We start from the raw sequence: 8,540 nt of genomic DNA, 5'->3' as shown, positions 1-8,540 counted from the left end.
GGTCCATGACGGAGGTGCTGCGAGGCATCGGGATGTCCCGAAGGTCACTACCGCCTGCGAGTCCTCCCGCTGGCAGAGCGCTCCACGGCGAGAGCAGACCGACTTCATCTGAGGGACACTGGCTGGGCTCGGGATTCGTTTAGGATTTTCTGGGCGCAGCAACTCATCGACACTATGATAGGACATGTTATGTGAGTGCCATTCAGCCTTAATGAAGATCTGTTGGAGAAGTCGAGAGAGACAATAAATACAGCTGTCCGGATGTCGGTGACTTTAGCAGGAAATAAAGGAGGGCTCCGTGTTAATGAAACAAAGATGCTGTAGCGCTTGGCAAGGGCCTCGAACGTCCAGGAGTGCTCAGTACCTCCTGGGTGCTCATGAATACCTGTGATGTGCGGTACACTTCATATTATGTTTGCAAACAGAATTCTTTTGTCTTTCAAAGGCTTTTACAAACTTGGACACCAAACAGACCGATGTTCAGTCAAATGCAAAGAATTTAAATTATTCAGGAACCCAAGCCATTCCGTGGAGCCTTTCTTCCTACCATCCCCCATCTCAGTGCCGGGGATTTAATCCGGTAGCAAGTGTGTCAGGGAGCCGCCTCGGCCCTGCCCTAAGGCGGCAGGATCATCTCCCGGGGCTGGGGGGCCGGAGACCCGGCGGCGGCTTCCCCGGTCTCCCCTCGGGAGCGCTGGTGTTCAGGCATGGCCAAGCTCACTGTGCAGAGACGTCGGAGCATCCCCCGGAGCAGTCGAAGGGGATGGGCTTATCCCAAAGGGCGGATTTTCCCGGTACGCGGCGGGAGCGCTCCGCCGCCCCGGGCATCTGCCTCTGCCGGTGAGGAGCGACAGCCGGGCTCGGCAGTGCTCACACACACAGCACAGCACACAGCACACAACACACACCACAGCGACACACAGCACAGCACACAACGCCGTCCCGCCCTGCCCCTCCCGCCCTCCCAACAGCCGAAACTCAGGGGCATCGACAACTCTTGGTCATCCCGCTGCTTTACAAAAGTAACGTTAGATACACCTGTGGGATTTACTGATCCATTTCTTAGTTTCTTTTAAATTGAAAATAATTGTATTGCGGGATTGTAACCCATTAATCGTAGCGCAAAAGAAAGGGAAAGGAGGATCAATGATGCGCCGTCTAAAACACACGTTGACGTATGGTTCAGTTTGCGTTTTATGACAATTAAAATGCATTCACTGTGAGCCAGGATAAGGTACAGCAAATGCCAGTATTCCAGCAGTGGTAGCCATAAAGAGATGATGAGCTTCGGTTTCGCAGCCGCTCTCGCAGAATGTAATGTTAATACTCATAATTTAAAAAAAAAAAAAAAAAGAGTTGAAACGCTTCTTTTTGGACTGGTCTTTCACGTTAACTTGGTCATATCGACACTGCAGAAGAAATAAAACAAGTCCTTATTGCATTACTCAGTAATCAGTATGGAAAAGCCCAACCATGCTTATGGTTAACAAGAATTGTTAATGATATATAAATCATTTGATCTATTGTGCCCTCCAGTCTTAAAGGAAAATAATGGCAACCCCAAGCAAATGGTCCTAATTAGTGTCCAAGAAACCACTTCCTAAAGTATCCTTCCAACTCATTCCAGTTAACTGTCCAGAACAATCTTTTGTTCTTAAACCCCTGTATTTTGCGTGTAACTACAAAAATGCTCTGGATACCTTCGCTTTGAAAATAGCTCATCTCAGGGTACAGCCCAGCACAGGGAGCAGGGGAGAGGACGAGATGATCTCACACTCTGACTGTTGCCTGTAAATAGGTCTCGATTATTTGAAACTATATTTCCCTAAAGCCTTGCCTTCTGACAAAGCCTCCTTAGAGAAGTACCAAAGGGGATTTCATCAAAAAATCGAGTCTCTGGTGCCACTCGGACTGCAACACAAACTTAGAAAAGAAAAAGCTAAAACCGGATCCAGAACCAAGCTGTGCATATTCGAGCTGTCTGTTACATGCTTTCACCCACTCTTCCCACCATTTTCAAGGGTGATCTGTAAGTTAAATGCATCGCGGGTACACCCATATATACCACACCTGATGTGGTACCCAGGTGATGTGTCCCAGATTCGGGCACATACTGGAGGAGTAACAGAGCTTGGCCAGTGGGTTATTGTGGCCTTGATCTTATCTCCACTGCAAACAACTCAACTCCCGCCGTTTGCTACCACGGGAGGCCTCTTTCTCAGACGTACGTAATACAAACTGCTATTTCTCATTAGCTGGAGTACCAAATCCTGTTGCTTCATGAAAATCGTCCAGTCTTCCACTGAGTCCCGCATATTCTGTCACTTCTATACCACTATAAAGCATAATTCCTAAAGTTTTAAACACAATGCTGAACTACCTTGGACACAAAACCGATCTTGGTCCTTGGTCCTATAATCTTGCTGTTGCTTTGGTGTGGTGTGTGTTTTTTTGTTGTTTGTTTGTTTGGGTTTTTTGTTTTGTTTTTTGTTTTGGTTTTTTTTTTTTGGTGTTTTTTTTTTCCCCTCCTTTTTAATGAAAGCTGGCTGGAAACAGACTTTCTGGCATGGGTTCTCTTCCTAAACGTGACGGACTTGCCAAAGGAAATAGAACTTCTATAAAACGACAGTGAATTAAATAGCTGCTGTGTAGTGCTCTTCATGCTGTTTCCAAGAGATAACGCTAACGGGAAATGCTGCAATCTTTTGACTAAGAAAATCCGTCAGCGACCTTCCCTGGACTTAAAACGTCCTTGACTCATTTAAAATTAGGGTAAAACACGTAAGATGGGTTGCCAACTCTTACTGCTCCAGCATAAATGGCTTTACTAAGTCACGGAGACAACACACAAGCTGATGCCGAAAGGCCAGGTTTCTTACTCACGTGTCTGCGCGCAGAGAGAGCCACAGCAGTTACCCCTCCGCAAGCGGGCAACTTCGGAGAGCACTACAGCCCCAGCAACTGGATCCACTGCGGTCTGCTGGCCAGCCTGAAAGCAAAAGCAACCAACCTCGGCTCTCTGGAGCCTTCAGCACTTTCGGGTTTCATATTGCAAGCGAGTTTGATATTGTCCTTTTGTAACTGCTTAAAATGAAACACGCTTGCTTGGTGATTCATGATTAAATGCCTTTATAAAGAAATTATAGTTATTCACAGAGACTTGGCAAATCAATGGATGGGGACAGGTTATAGAAGCGATTGTGGCGGCTCTACATCTAACACTTTAGTGCAGCCACAGCCTCACCGTTCCCCGTCCGTTCCCTCGGGGCACCGTTGGCAGTGCCCCAGTCAGCCCGGGCCGTCGGTGCAGCGGGACCGTGACGGATCAGAGCCCGGGGGCCGCCCCCGCACCTCCCGGGGGGAGCGCGGCCGGGGCGGGCTGGGGCTGCGGGGTGCGGGGCTGAGGTGTGCGGGGCTGCGGGGTGCGGAGCTGGGCACAGCAGCGCCGGCGTCTGCCGGAGGTCACGGAACATTCACACTCCTTTCAATTTAGACGTTGCCCCCTCTTTGACACTATTTCCTCTTCCCTTTCCAAATTTCATCTCCTCGACTTGTAAAACACTTCAAGAATTCCTCATATTTTACTGCTTTTCAGAGCTCCTTGATCAAAAGCAACATTTATCCCTCCAAGCCTCCGCGCTCCAACGTGCCCCGCAGTTGCCAGCCCGGGGCCACCGAGCCACTGCTGCCCGCGGGGGAGCAGCGAAGGCGCCGGGGAGCGGGAGATGCCACCGGGGAGCGGGACCGGGAGCGGGACCGGAGTCACTTAGCACATCTGCGCGCCGCTGCCGGGCGATTATCAGGTCATTTCTTCCGTAATGCAAACCATGCGCTCACGTATTACATCAAACCGCTAATTGCGAGTGATACGTGCGGTAAAGGAGGTCAGCGGCTGCAGCGAGCTGGGGCTCAGGGGAGCGCTCCGGGCAAAGTTTGGTGGGCAGCCCCTTCCCCGAGCCGCGCCGGCGGCCTCGGGTAGCGGCCGGGAACTCTCGAAGGGAATATCGCCGCCCGGGCACGTGCCAGGGCGGTGGCAGCCCCTGTCTGTCCCGCCGGCGACAACCCCACCGGCGTCATCCCACGGCACCTCCCGCCCACCGCCGCCGGCCCGGCTGCTGCTCCGGAGGGAAGCGGTGCCCCGAACGAAAGGAACGGAGACAGCCTAGGCCCGTCTGTGACTTCTCTGTGAGGGGCTGGTGGCCGTGTTTAGGTATCTGGGTACTTTTTAGGGATGGTTGGAATGCCAAATGCCACACATCCGGAGCCACTACTAGCAAGGACTCCCTAGTCGGGATATGCCTGAAATCAGTGTCAGTGAAACCTTAATTTGTGTTTTGGTATATTTTGATACCACTTTAAATGGCACAGTTGCACAGTTTCTCTTTCCCCATACGTACCTCTTTAACCCATTTCTTCTGTGAGTCCAGTGTTGATTTTCAGCGCGATCTCAGGTTGCACATGGTATTTCTCAGGAGACATAGTCTTACCTTTCAAACCTCCTTCTTGAGCCTTCAACCTCAGTCCCATTCCCAACCATAATGCCTTTGATGAAGCATTTCTATTTTCCTTGTCCCAGAATTCTCGGTCTTGACATCACGAGTTTCACCACAGTCAAGTATCTCCAAAAGCCCAGAGCATGAACCGAAAGGCTCAGGCTCTTCGCTGGAATTGAAGCCTTGCTGCTGGACTGTTTGTCCCCAGACTTTTTGTTCAGCCTTTTCTAGTCGTCTACGTGGATTATGCCTTTTTCCTGAAGTTGTGGGCTCAAGGTGACTCACCTTCCTTTCTGGTTCCTCTCCTGTTGCCTCTTCCAGTGTAGTGATCACCTCCTCACTCCTTTATTATTTTGCCTTCCCAAACATGATGGTTCTCAGGGAACACAGCTGCTCATCAGATGTCCCTTTATTCCTCCTCCATGCTGAGTGTCAGTTCGTTTCCTCGGTTGAAGTCTACTCTCTGTTCTCTCCCGCTAAAGTTCAATCCTTGCTGGTTCTGTGTGTAAATCAGAGGCTTTTCTCTCCCACAAGTTCTAAGGCCAGCAGGAAGTGCAGACAGCACCAGAGAAAAGGCTTCTTTCACTGATTCCAGACCGAGACAGTCTGGGAAGACCCGAGAAAAGTCCAGAAGAAAAATTGCAGATAAATTTGCGCTTTACCCCGAATCTGGGCATTTCTACTGAAATGGAGTCATCAGAGAATTTAACTGCATGTATTCAGCAGGTATAGCAGGATATGTGGGTACATGCAAGGCATGGTTTGTTACAGTTTATGACTTGGCCAAATTAGGATACATTTTCACTTATTTGGCAAAAGTCACATTCCCAACAGAGTGAGCTCCTAGTACACCATCTCCCTGCCAAGTTCTTTGCTGCTCCAGAGCAGGGGACGCAAGCATTGCTAAAAGTCTTTGCAACTACTAAGATGAACACAACAACATACTTTTTTTCATAGTGTTATATAAACTTATATATATATAAAAGCTAAATCTTTTTTTGGGGCAAAATTCTTGTAAAATATTTACTTTAAAGCAAATAAGAGTCTGGAAAATAGGAGCTTAATTTATTAAAAATGATAGAGTTCTAAGGAGCTGAAAACAAGTCAGCTTTATAGATAGTGAGCTGCTGACTACACTTAAAAATTTATGAAAAGTATATTGTTCAACAGCAGTGAATAACTCTAAATAATTGTCTTTATGATTGAGTGGCTGCATCAAATTGCTTTCAAGCATATAAGTTTATTTATAAATTCATGTAGTGTTCTGTGTGGTGCCTTGCAGGATCCAGAAATATGTACAAACATTGTGCCTAATCTGGAAGCTTATTTTCTTTCCTAGGACTGTCTTTACTTGTTTGATGTATGCATTATCAGTCTACTTAATAATTCATATAAATTATGAACCTTCTACCTGAGGTCACATTCCATAAATCTATTTCCTTAACAATAACCTTTAGAAAAATAATCAAGGAAATCAGCAGTTAACCCAATTATATAATCTTAATTCACCTTACATTAACATCTTGATTTATAACTGACTGTGCAGGTTCCTTTTAAGTACCCAGTGACCTCACTGGTGTAAATCCTGCCCTGGAAGAAGTGACCCAACTCTCTGATGCTGCAGTCTCAAGATCCTCTGGAACTCCTGCACCTAACTTCAGTGTATACATCTAGTTCTTAACAGCCACAGAGCTCTCAACTAACTGAAAATCTATACCCTATATACCATATTATGGAATTTATTTGAAAAAAGTGGTATTCGGGATAGGTATTGCAGCTGAGTTTGGATGATGAAGAGAAGATTGAGAAGGCATCTGGTAGAAGGGGTGTTGATGGAGTGTTGAATGACAACTACTTATTTTATCCTTACAGACTGAGTTGGTGGATTATGTTGTTTAGCAGTTCTGACCATAACAACAAATAAGGATTTAAGAAAATCTATATATACTAAAATGTCAAACACTGAAGATACATTAGTTTCCCAGATAAGTAGCCTATTTTATAGGTCTGTGAGTTATATATTTCAGTTAACTGAGTGCAATAAAACTAGACTTGCTTTTGGAGATGTCAGTCCCAGTTCCATAATCTTTGCAGGATTCAACTTCAGTAGCAGTTTGACAAATTCTCATTTTTTCAATTTAAAAAAAAATTATAAAAATGAGGACTTAGTTTAATTCATTTATTCCAAGCCACCAAACCTCTACTTTTTGAGAGAGTTGAAAAGCATTAGCTGGTAAGGCCTGTACTGGTCCATTTGGCCATAAGTGTCTGGAGGTGTTTATTTTCAGAGAACAACTGGTAACTGTGTTCTTGATATATAGAGCAGGCTTTGACTGAGTGGTGCTGGCTTTTCTCATTGCAGACAGGAGGTCCCAAAGATGTGAAGGCAGAATGTTCTAGCACATCCTTTATTTGGTCCTCTATAAAAATCAGTGCTTTGATAACAAGGATTTTAAATCAGTTTCAGTGGTGAAAATCAAAAAGGAGTGTCACCACAAAAATTTGAACCCTTTATTTCAGTGGAAAGATGTTGCTGAAATTTATTCTCATGTGGCCATATATTCCATTAAATTTGCATGGCTGCACATGATGAGATATTGTTTAGGGCACTGAAAAGAGGCCCATACAAAAGGTGCTATAGCTGCTGTATGTCTGAAGACTACAGGATGGTAAATTTTCTGTTGCAGTCTACCGAGTCCACTGAGATGATGGGAATTTTTCAGAAGATTGTGTGGAATCAAATCTTCAAAAACGTTGAGCTTCCTTAGATCTGTTGCAGAACGCGCTACCTTTACAGCACATTTTGGGAGCAGTGGGAATGAGCGTTGCCTGTCAAGAAGGGCACATTAATGGAAATATATCTTGCTTTGGCATTTGATACCTCCATATACAACCCAGAAAACTGGCATTTGTAAGAGCAGTAAGAAGTCCTGGGAAAGGTTTAGTAAATTCTTTGAACAGGCAGCCCGGGATGCCGTTATTTCTCAGTGCCGATGGCCTGGGCTACTCAGGCACTCAGTGTGCAGTGTTTTGTTGTGGCTAGTGCTTGTTTATGGGCTTTCCATACATGTGGCTTCTGAGCCAAAGCATTAAACGTTTTTACCTACTTTTCTCATGGTTCGGTTGTTTCCCCCTTGTTTGGCAGCCCATCCAATGCAGCACTCCCTAAATAAGGACATGTTGACATGTTGCACATCATTCAGCCCTCTTCTCTGGATGTTAGGAGAGTTTCAACCCCGAGTAATAGGAGCTCTTCCTACAGCTTTGCAATTTACTTAGTGGAGTCTGTTCTTTTCTAGTGGCTGCCACTAATTTCCTTCTGTATTTTTCCCTGTGTTCCATGGAACATAAATCAGTATTTTTCCAAATCACAGTTACAGACAGAAAGCCATCTGTAACAGACATTTGGAGAACATGCAATGTATCTTATTGAGCATCTTTTAATAGACTCCGCTTCTTTGAAGAGAATTCGAATTTTTTTGTGAAATGCTTTTTAGTGAACCTTCTCACATTCTCAGCTGTCTACACAAGATAATACAGTCAGCTATGAGCTTAGCAATGATGGGTATTTCTAAATACAGAAAGGAAAATAGCCTTTCAATTTCCATGTGCTGATATATTAAAAAGCACATTATAATACTAAATGGAACATACCTATTTTTGGTAAAGAAGCTGGGTTAATATGTATACTACTTCATGGTGTGGTGCCATTGTGACATCTGAGCACAGTAACAAAAAAGTAATTAATCAGGATACAGTTGATGTATACTTTAGCTTTGTTTAAGATTGATTATCTCTGCTACTATCTGACTCTGTTTTCTCTCTTGGTGTTCCTCTCATCACTCTTAGCCAGAGCAAAAACAGGCAGTTATGCAGTTATGAGAACCTGATGCCTGCTAATGCTGTCTTAGTTTATGATGATGTAAGACAATCTTAGCAAAAATGAGAATTAAATCTTTAGTATCACCTCAGGCCCGCTAACTATATCAATGTAAATCCTCTGCACAGCTCTTCATGAAAGATAGACTGTCCAGTGCCCACAATGCA

The 8,540-nt window shown here is 45.2% G+C and overlaps 1 long non-coding RNA gene across 1 annotated transcript; it reads right to left on the bottom strand.

Moving 5' to 3' along the window:
• Nucleotides 1-1,101: 1,101 nt before the first annotated feature.
• On the bottom strand, nt 1,102-3,174 carry LOC113958080. The gene is made up of 3 exons (XR_003531410.1): nt 2,884-3,174; nt 1,701-1,788; nt 1,102-1,409 (listed from the first exon to the last, which is right to left on the bottom strand). It is a non-coding gene; the product is annotated as an uncharacterized LOC113958080 (long non-coding RNA).
• Nucleotides 3,175-8,540: the final 5,366 nt, after the last annotated feature.

This window comes from Corapipo altera, unplaced genomic scaffold (genome assembly GCF_003945725.1).
Source record: "Corapipo altera isolate COAL_440 unplaced genomic scaffold, ASM394572v1 119, whole genome shotgun sequence".
Classification (NCBI taxonomy): Eukaryota; Metazoa; Chordata; class Aves; order Passeriformes; family Pipridae; genus Corapipo; species Corapipo altera.
The sequence above is the reverse complement of the archived record's forward strand: the minus strand, read 5'-3'. Positions and strand labels throughout refer to the sequence as shown.